The following is a 9,616-nucleotide window of genomic DNA, read 5'->3' as shown; positions in this document are numbered from 1 at the left end:
CCTGTCAAACTTAATGACACTCTGTAGGACAGTTGGACATGAACCATGACATCTGGTGCAGAGGTAGGGACATTCCCACTGCACTGTCAAAGCCCATACAAACTTAAGATTTTTTAAATAAAAGATTATCCAATTATGTATTTTTAAATTAAACTGTTCAGTTATATTATGACATCAATCTGGAGCTGGTGAGACATGAACCTGGATCTCTGGCCTAGAAGTAGGGACAGTACTAATGCTAATAAACTACCAAGTTATCTGTTTACCCAATTAACAAATTACTGCATAGGCAGTAACAGTAACAAAAATTTTAAAAAAGGCAAGGAACTAAAACAAAATAGTGTTGGAGGGGAAGAAAATACTATAGCTTTTGCAGTGCCCAAGTCAATCAAACTTTGAGATTGCTAGTCGACATTGTTACTCCAGGTTCATGGACAGTCAGGTACAGACATGGCAGCAGAAGACAGGCAGAGACAGTTGTGAATTACGAATCTTTTCATGGCCCGCTGACATGTACTTTAGCTAAGTCCAGGAGCTGACCTACAAAGAGATCCTCTGACTTGCTCCCTTCTGATCCACATAACCAAAGATAATGAGGATGAGGCTGAAGTGCAATCAAAAGAACAATAACAGTTTCTCAAATAACAAAAAAGTATGTACAACTGCCCACAGTCAATATAGACATGAGTCACAGACTCCAAAACACCACAGAGGAGTTGATTATAGTTCAGTTAGCTGAATGGCAAGTTGATGATGCAGTGATGCCGAAGGTTAAATTCCTGCAGTTGAGGCTACCACGAAGGGCTCTCCTTCTCAACTTCGTTTTTTGCCTGAAACATGGTGACTTTGGGCGGCACGGTGGCACAGGTGGGCGGCACGGTGGTTAGCACTGCTGCCTCACAGCACCAGAGATCCGGGTTCAATTCCCGCCTCAAGGCGACTGTGTGGAGTTTGCACATTCTCCCCGTGTCTGCATGGGTTTCCTCCGGGTGCTCCGGTTTCCTCCCACAGTCCAAACATTGTGCAGGTTAGGTGAATTGGCTATGCTAAATTGTCCGTAGTGTTAGGTGAAGGGGTAAATGTAGGGGAACGGGTCTGGGTGGGTTGCGATTCGGCGGGTCAGTGTGGACTTGTTGGGCCGAAGGGCCTGTTTCCGCACTGTAAGTAATCTAATCTAATCTAAAAGGGAGCAGCCTGATAGCCTGGTGAAACAATGGTGACTTTGCCTTAGCACCACAGAATAAACAGTTGGTCTAGTTGTCTGTGAATCCCCTTAATCTATGATCATGTGGAATTTTGCTATTTTGAATCAATCTATTCATCCATGTTACGGCACAAGTGCAGGTTGGAGTCAGTTCGGGGCCACTATCACCGTACAAGAGCCCTGCACAGCCAGCTCTATTTTTCTAACCTAGATATTTCAAATCAACCTGTTTTGAGACTTTGTCACACCTCTGGAACAGACGGGACTTGAAAAAGGCTTATTTCAGAAGTTGGGGCCATCAGCCATGTATCTTGCAGCAGAAATGATTTGATAAAAAGTGCTCAAAATTGGGTTAGTAATAAGAGGGCACATATCTAAGGTATGGAAAAATATTAGAGGAAACATGAGAAAAAGAAAAAGTAGAAAGCTGAGATCTGGGACATATTACCTGAAAGAGTGGAAGAAGTTGACTTATTAGTTAGTGACTTTTAGAATGGATTTAAAAATGTTTGAAATGAAACAATTTAACAGGACATAGCAAGGGAAGGGCACCAACTGGATTGCTGTGTATCATTCTGTGTCTCTTTAAGTTTGGGGATTGGTGAATCTCGGGTCCGTTGGCTGACTTTAGAGGTGCATATTTACACCAGAGATTTTTTTTCAGATCAACCCTTGATAATGACCAGTTGCATTCCCTGCTTTTCTGCCCATCATTGATTCTGTCCAAGATTTGTGATTTTCAGACTGCCACTCTTCCATTGCAATACTTTTTAAAAAGCAAATTATGTTATTTTGTTTATAATCATATTGAATCCTTTTAGAGGGAATTGGGAAGATACTGTAAGGAGAAAGACGCCTCTGATGTTTTAGCCGTGCAGACAATCGGTTAACTAGAAAACGCACAACTATCATTCGAATGCTTCGAAAATATCTTTTTGCTGGGCAGTATTGCAAAAAAAAAGAACAAATAAAATATATTCCCATAGATTTAGAGATATCGTGTCTTTTTAAAAAAAAGTTCTAATATTTACAAGGCACGAATTAATATCGTTTAATAATTCACTTGCACTTTCTATTGATACACTAAGAAAGATAATCACAAGAAGACTGAAAAAGTGTTTGCACCATAAGCTAAACTGCAGATAGAACTGAGTTCGAGATTGTACGTTAGACGCTGCACAGTAACGGCTCTTGCCCGGAACGCCGATTCTCCTGCACCTCGGATGCTACCTGACCTACTGTGCTTTTCCAGCACCCGCAGTCCTCACTTTCTCCTGCACAGTACCAGCCGGAAGTCCAGAGCCAGAGTGGGCTAGTGCCCGCGCCTGCGCTATGGAGTTCGATGTCACGTGGATCTCGGGAGTGAGGCTGCGATCTGGACTGAGAGGCCGCCGTGGAGGAAGGTGGAGGTAAGTGTCAGACAGTCTCAGTGTTCCCGTCGAAGCGGGGCACCATTAAGCGGCCATAGCTTTGCGTTAGAAGGAAGGGACGGGGAACGTTTCGATCCCAGTCTGAACGGGAGATGGTCCGTTTGAAAGACAATCGGTGTTGCTGCCAGATCCGCCATGTTTTTTTTTGAACAGAGCGGAAAGTTTGTACCGACTCTGAGCGATGGTCACCAGCCCGCCCTATCTCGCCACGCCTCCCCCGCCTGTGGAGTGCAATAACCGCTCGGACTGAGGTGTTGTGAAGTGAGAGGCAGGCACTGACGGTGTCGTGCCCCACTGAGCGGCCGGCCCCATGCACGCTGGCGGCTCCTCTCCAGTGGAAGTGAACTTGACAGCGTAGTAGGTCCCGCCCGACCTCGATTCCGATTGGCGGCCTGACAGCGGCAAGCACTATTCCAATTGGATGCTACCTAATAGGTGCTTTCTGATTTGTTGGAAGCTTCTGCCAATAACGCAGCCATGACGTTGCTTCCGCCCTTGCGTTAGGTTGAAGTGAAGACCTTGGCCTGGAGCAGTGTTGAGAGCTGATTTGGGTGGCACTGATGTCTGGGTCTTAAAGGACGAAATGATGCGCTTAGACAAATTACTAACAGACCGGAAGTGTTTTGTAATTGCAATACTGAAAAAAGTTGCAAGTGCACCCAATTACAATGTTATTGACTGCAGTGATTGAAAGACTCTGTGAGATCCGCGTATAGATCTAATTTTGAAATGCTGAATATGAATTCGTCGAGCGAGTGAGTGACATTCATCCTGCAAGTTTAAATTAATTTCTCCTGCCTATATCTGTGTCTATTAAGAACGATGAATTGGACCACATTATGATAAATGAAAATGGGAGCTTTATGGGTAATAATGGAAAGGAAGGTGATTTCCTAAGATACTCTTTCTTGTTAGCTGAGCTTTAAGATGACTTTCATAAGGGATGTTCAATAAGACTTTGTTGAAAAAGGTAAAGTCATGTTTTATAATAAAATGTTCTGATTTGGAGTATGTCAAGAGTGTGGTGCTGGAAAAGCACAGCAGATCAGGCAGCATTCGAGGAGCTGAAGAATGGACCTTTCAGGCTTAAGCCCTTCATTAGGAATGGGGCTTATGGGCTGAGAGATAAATGAGGCAGAGGGTGGGGTTGGGGGAAAAGTAGCTGAGAATGCAATAGGTAGATGAAGGTGATAGGTTGGAGTAGATAAATGGGAAAGGTGATGGACAGGTCAGGAGGTGGTACGGACTTGGAGGCTTGGGACTGGGATAATGTGGGAGGAGGGGAATTGGGCAAACTAGTGAAATCAACAGTGATCCCGTGTGGTTGCAGGGTCCCAAAGTTAAATATGAAGCATTCTTCCTCCAGGTGTCAGGTGGTAAGGGCATGTCCTTTTGCAGAGTGCGAGGGGGAGTTGAAGTGTTTGAGTCATTGAGTACGGGAGTTGGGAGGTGATGTTGCAGCAGTACAAGACGTTGATTAGAATACTTTTGGAATATTGTGTGCAATTCTAGTCTCCCTCCTATAGGATTGCTGTTGTGAAAATTGAATGGGTTCAGAAAAGATTTACATGGATGTTGCCAGGGTTGGAGGTTTGAGCTAGAGGGAGAGGCTGAATAGGCTGGGACTGTTTCCCTGGAGTGTCGGAGGCTGAAGGGTGATCTTACAGAAGTTTATAAAATTGAGGAGCATGGATTGGGTAAATAGACAAAGTCTTTTCCCTGGGTTGGGTGAGCCCAGATCTAGAGGGCATAGGTTTAGGGTGAGAGGAGAAAGATTTAAAAGGGACCTAAGGGCAACTTTTTCACAAGAAAGGGTGGTGGTGCGTGAATAGAATGAGCTGCCAAAGGAAGTGGTGGAGGCAGATACAATTACAACATTTAAAGGCATCTGGATGGATATGTAAGTAGGAAGGGTTTACAAGGCTAAGTGTTGGCAAATGGGACAGGGTTAATTTCGGATATGTGGTCAGCTTGGATGAATTGGACCGAAGGGTGTGTTTCCATGCTGTATGTCTCTATGACTCTATGTTACCAGAGTTGAGAAAATGTTACAAAATGATGCAGAATCATGTACATATTACAGGCAGAGTACAAATCCGTATAAAACACTGATTTTGCCAAACTGGAGTATTCTGTTTAGTTCTGTGAACAGCACTTCACTAACCCTAACCCGATCACACGTAAGGTGCCTTTTTTGTTTGGAAAAGGTCTCTGCATTTCCCCTCACATGGATCAAAAAGATGGTCAACATTTATCCTCAATCAACCTCTCAAAAGCAGATATCTTGTTTTAACTACATTGCTATTGTGGTAACTTGGAAAGTCTTCTGGTTGTAAAAGATTCTATTTTTTTTAACTCCTGTTTTTGTTTGTTTGTTTATCGACAGGGCATGGGGAGCTTTTTTTTATTAAATCCACTTGTTCAGCCATGTTCTGATACATCCCAGGGGTCTTTGGGCCAGACCTTGTGGTCCAAAGTAGGGACACTACAAACACCATAGGAGCCTTATGACTGCCAAAGGCTGTATGATTAGCCCATCACTAATTGTACTTGACACATTGATAAGTCGCTGTCTTTATTTACTACAATCACGCAGTGGAAGTGCTTCCCCAGTGATCTTAAGAGTTCCAGGAATTAGGTCTAACAACGTTGGAGGAATGATAAATTTTCATGGTAGTTTGAACATTTTTAGAAGTTGCACAAGTGAAGATTGACAGATAAATCAAGGAATGCAGCTAAAAGCTGTTACTGTTAATACATTACAATTAGATTTGTTGAGTGACCTAAAAGTACTGATATAGGAAAGATGTATTCTCCTGAGTGTTCATGCAAGTGTCTTATGATGTTTTTAATTCTGTTCAAGATACTGTAAAAATAGAAGTTATTGTAACAATCAAACGTATAACCTGAATGACACTATGCCAATGACAGAGGTTAGTGAATACGCGATCTGTGATGAATAAGCTAATATGAGAAAAAAATGAACAAAAATATAACTAGTATTGTTTGTTTTTGTTTAGATGTAAGTGTAGTTAGTGTTTTTTCACTTGGTTCAATATTTTCAAATTTCCAGAAATCTGTTCACTATTTAAAATGCATAACTTGTTTGATAGTTTGTCAAAGTGCACATTTTACCCACAAACAAGAAATTATATCCAGAGAAATAAGTCTGTTTAAAACTTCAAACAAATAAGATGTTTGTTCAAGATATTCAACTAACAAAGAGCTTTGGATGCTGGAAATCTGAAACAAGAACAAATTGCTGGAGAAACTCAGGTCTGGCAGCATCTGTGGTGGGAAAACAGAGTCAACGTTTTGGTCCAGTGACCCTTTTTCAGAATTTATTGTAGCTGGGAAAAGGCAGAATATTTTGGTGGAGGGAGAGTAATAATCAAGAGGTGGAGAGGGAGCCCAGAGAGAGATGAAAATCCTGGCCAGGGAACACAGTGGTGTGTTCGGGTGGCAAGCAACCAGAAGATCAGGGTCATTTTTGCAGACAGAATTTAGGTGTTCCACAAAGTGAAATGCATTCTTGTCTCAGATTTGCATTATGCCAACAACTGTTCATCCTGTTCAACCGAACATTATCTATCTTTGTCTTAAAAATATTAATTGACTCTGCTTCCACTATTTTCAAGGGGAGTTCCAAAGACATCAACCCTTAGATAAAAAGATTCAGCATAACCTCTATTTTAAATGGATGAGCATGGGTGTTTTCCAAACTAACTCCTAGTTCTAGATTATTTTATGTTATTTAACCCATTTTTCTAATCAATCTGTTAAGAGATGTTATTACACTGTTCTGGAGCAGGTGGGGCTTGAACATGGGCTTTTTGGGTCCAGAGTTAGAGACATGACTGTAGTGCCACAAGAGGGCCCTATAGCTTTAATCAACCTGTTCAGAGAAGTGATGGCACACTGCCTGGAGTAGGTGGGGTGATAGCGCTTATGTGCAGAGGATGTTTCCTATTAAGATCTCTCACTATCTTATTCCAGGTATTAGTCGAGTGAGCCTTCTCTGAACCTTATCTAATATATTTACATCTTTATTGTTCAGCTTATTTAAAGAATGTGCCTGGTACTCTGGATACATTTTCTGCACCTTGCGTAAGAGAGGTATAATCTCCTTCCTTTTGTATTTTGTCCCCCTTGCCATACATGATAGAATGCTATTAGCTTTCCTGATTACTTACTGTGCCTACTTACTAACCCCTTATGTTTTTGTGCATTAGAACATCAAGATCCCTTTGCACTTGAGTTCTACAATCTCTCATCAGTGAGATTTTTTTATTCTGCCAAAATGGACAAGTACACATTTTCCTACATTATTTTCTATTTGCCACACGTTTGCTCACATCATTTTTATCTTTTTTTTAATGTCCTCTTCACAACTTACTTTGTTATGAATATTTGTGTCATAGACCAATTTGGTAACCATATCTTCTGTCTCTTCATCTTAGATATTAGTGTACATTGCAAACAGTTATGGTTCCAGCACCGATTCCTTTGACATGCCACTCTCAAATTACCGACCTTTAAAGTAAAACAAATTTATGCCTGCTTCCTATTAGTAAGCCAATTTTCTATCCATGTTATACCCGACATGATGAGCTTCGTTACATAACAACCTTGGATGTGGTACCTTATCAAATGTCTTCTGAAAATCTCAAGTATAGAACATCTTCACGTTCCATTTTATGTCTGAAAAGAATGCCAAGCATGGGCAAGTGCAGTTCCCTTTCACAAAATCATTTTGCTTACCTGATTATCTTCAACTTATCCAAGTTATCCACTTCTTCAATAGTCGCATGTCACATTTATGACAGCTAACTGGCCTGTAGTTTACTGTTTTCTGTCTCCCTCCTTCTATGAAACAATTGCATATACTATCTTCAAATTGAATGAAAATGTCCCTAACTCGATGGAAGTTTTGCACATGAACAATCTTACTCTTCACTTCTTTTAAGATCCTAGGATGAGGACCACCATAACTGGAGCACTTGTAAAACCACAGTTCCAACAACTTACTCAGTACCATTTCTCTGGTGATTGTTATTTTTCTGATTTTCTCCCTTTCTTCTGCAGCCTGATTTGTTGCTACTTTTGGGATGTACTTGTATCCCTTATTGAAAACTAATGCAAAATATCTATGTTTTTTTCCCTTTTTTTTAATTTCCCTTTATAAATTTTCCAGCTTCCCTTTGTATAAGACCAATGCTCACTTTGTTATTTTAGGAATACCAGTTCCTATATTTCTGGCTAGCTTTCTGACATATTCTCATTTTTTCCTGACTGATTCATTTTTTTCATCCTATTTTACTTTTTCTTTTGTAGACTTCAGATTTTCTCATCTGCCGATTGTCATTGCATTAACAAACGCTTTCTTTTAGTTCAATACTATGCTTAACATTTCTAGTTAACCATGGATGGTGTGTCCTCTTGGAAATTTCGTTACTGGTTGGAATGCATTTCTACTGACTTATCCTTTTAACCTAATTTGCCAATTCACTTTAGCTTTCGTTTCACTATTCACTTTGCTTCAATGCTCTAATTATTTTACCTTATTAAAGTTTTCAAAATAGTTTTGGAACTGCTCCCATCTTAAAGTGAATGTAAAATCCAATTTTATTACAGTTCCTGCACCTTCACGATGAGAACATTTAATTAATCCTTTCTTATTGCACAATACCAGGTCTAGTATGACTTGCTATCAGTGGCAGCAGAATAAGAAATTACTGTTATAAGAAATTACCCCAAAATCTTTCTGAGAATGCTCGTCTTGGCGACTTTTGCGCATTGACTGTTCTAGTTGATATAGTTGAGATAGTCAAGGCGTTAGTAGTGATCTTTCAGGAATTGCTAGAGTCAGGGAGAGTACCAGATGACTGGACAATCACTAACATGACACCCCTGTTTAAAAAGGGTGTAAGGCAAAAGACAGAAAATTATAGACCAATTAGCCGAACCTTGATCATTGGTAAGATTCTGGAATCCATTGTGAAGGATGAGATTTATAGAACATAGAACATAGAACATAGAAGAATACAGCGCAGTACAGGCCCTTGGGCCCTCGATGTTGCGCCGATCCAAGCCCACCTAAACTACACTAACCCACTATCCTCCATATACCTATCCAATGCCCTCTTAAATGCCCATAAAGAGGGAGAGTCCACCACTGTTACTGGCAGGGCATTCCATGAACTAACGACTCGCTGAGTGAAGAACCTACCCCTAACATCAGTCCTATATCTACCCCCCCTTAATTTAAAGCTATGACTTTAAATTAATCCCTGCCAGAGATAGTGTTGAGCTCAGTTTAAAGCAAGTACCAAGCCTGACACACTTGTTTAACATTGTTGGTGGCCATCGTTTCAGCTGCCAAAGTAAAGCTTTACTTTGTAACATTTCTTTTGTGAAGCAGTTTGAGATGGTTTATGACGTTAAAATGACTAAATAAGTGCAAGTTGAAGTAAAGTTACCTTTATACGAGCTTTAACTATCCTACTCCCATGATTGTGTGATGTTTCTGGTTTACCTTCCCCGTTGTAAGAGTGCAAAGCATGTTTACCAGTCATTCCTCATAATAGAGACACTGCCTCCGGCACCACTGGACCTGCTCTGTGACTTGGTGACTAGGACTGACTCCATTGACCCAAATGCAAAGCAACAGCACCAATTTATATATCTGTGGCACCTTCACCATACCATAATGCCCCAATTTATGTATCTGTGGCACCTTCACCATACCATAATGCCCCAATTTATGTATCTGTGGCACCTTCACCATACCATAATGCCCCAATTTATGTATCTGTGGCACCTTCACCATACCATAATGCCCCAATTTATGTATCTGTGGCACCTTCACCATACCATAATGCCCCAATTTATGTATCTGTGGCACCTTCACCATACCATAATGCCCCAATTTATGTATCTGTGGCACCTTCACCATACCATAATGCCCCAATTTATGTATCTG

The 9,616-nt window shown here is 40.9% G+C and overlaps 1 long non-coding RNA gene across 1 annotated transcript in view; it reads left to right on the top strand.

Annotated features, from left to right (window-relative positions):
- Positions 1-2,858: 2,858 nt before the first annotated feature.
- Positions 2,859-9,616, top strand: part of LOC122558983 — a 28,426-nt gene continuing 21,668 nt past the window's right edge. The window contains exon 1 of the long non-coding RNA XR_006314295.1: positions 2,859-3,389. This is a non-coding gene — a long non-coding RNA (uncharacterized LOC122558983). The remainder of the gene's footprint in view (positions 3,390-9,616) is intronic.

Source organism: Chiloscyllium plagiosum, chromosome 18 (assembly GCF_004010195.1).
Source record: "Chiloscyllium plagiosum isolate BGI_BamShark_2017 chromosome 18, ASM401019v2, whole genome shotgun sequence".
In the NCBI taxonomy this organism is placed as follows: domain Eukaryota; kingdom Metazoa; phylum Chordata; class Chondrichthyes; order Orectolobiformes; family Hemiscylliidae; genus Chiloscyllium; species Chiloscyllium plagiosum.
Note: the sequence above shows the minus strand (reverse complement) of the source record. Positions and strands in the feature narration are given on the sequence as shown.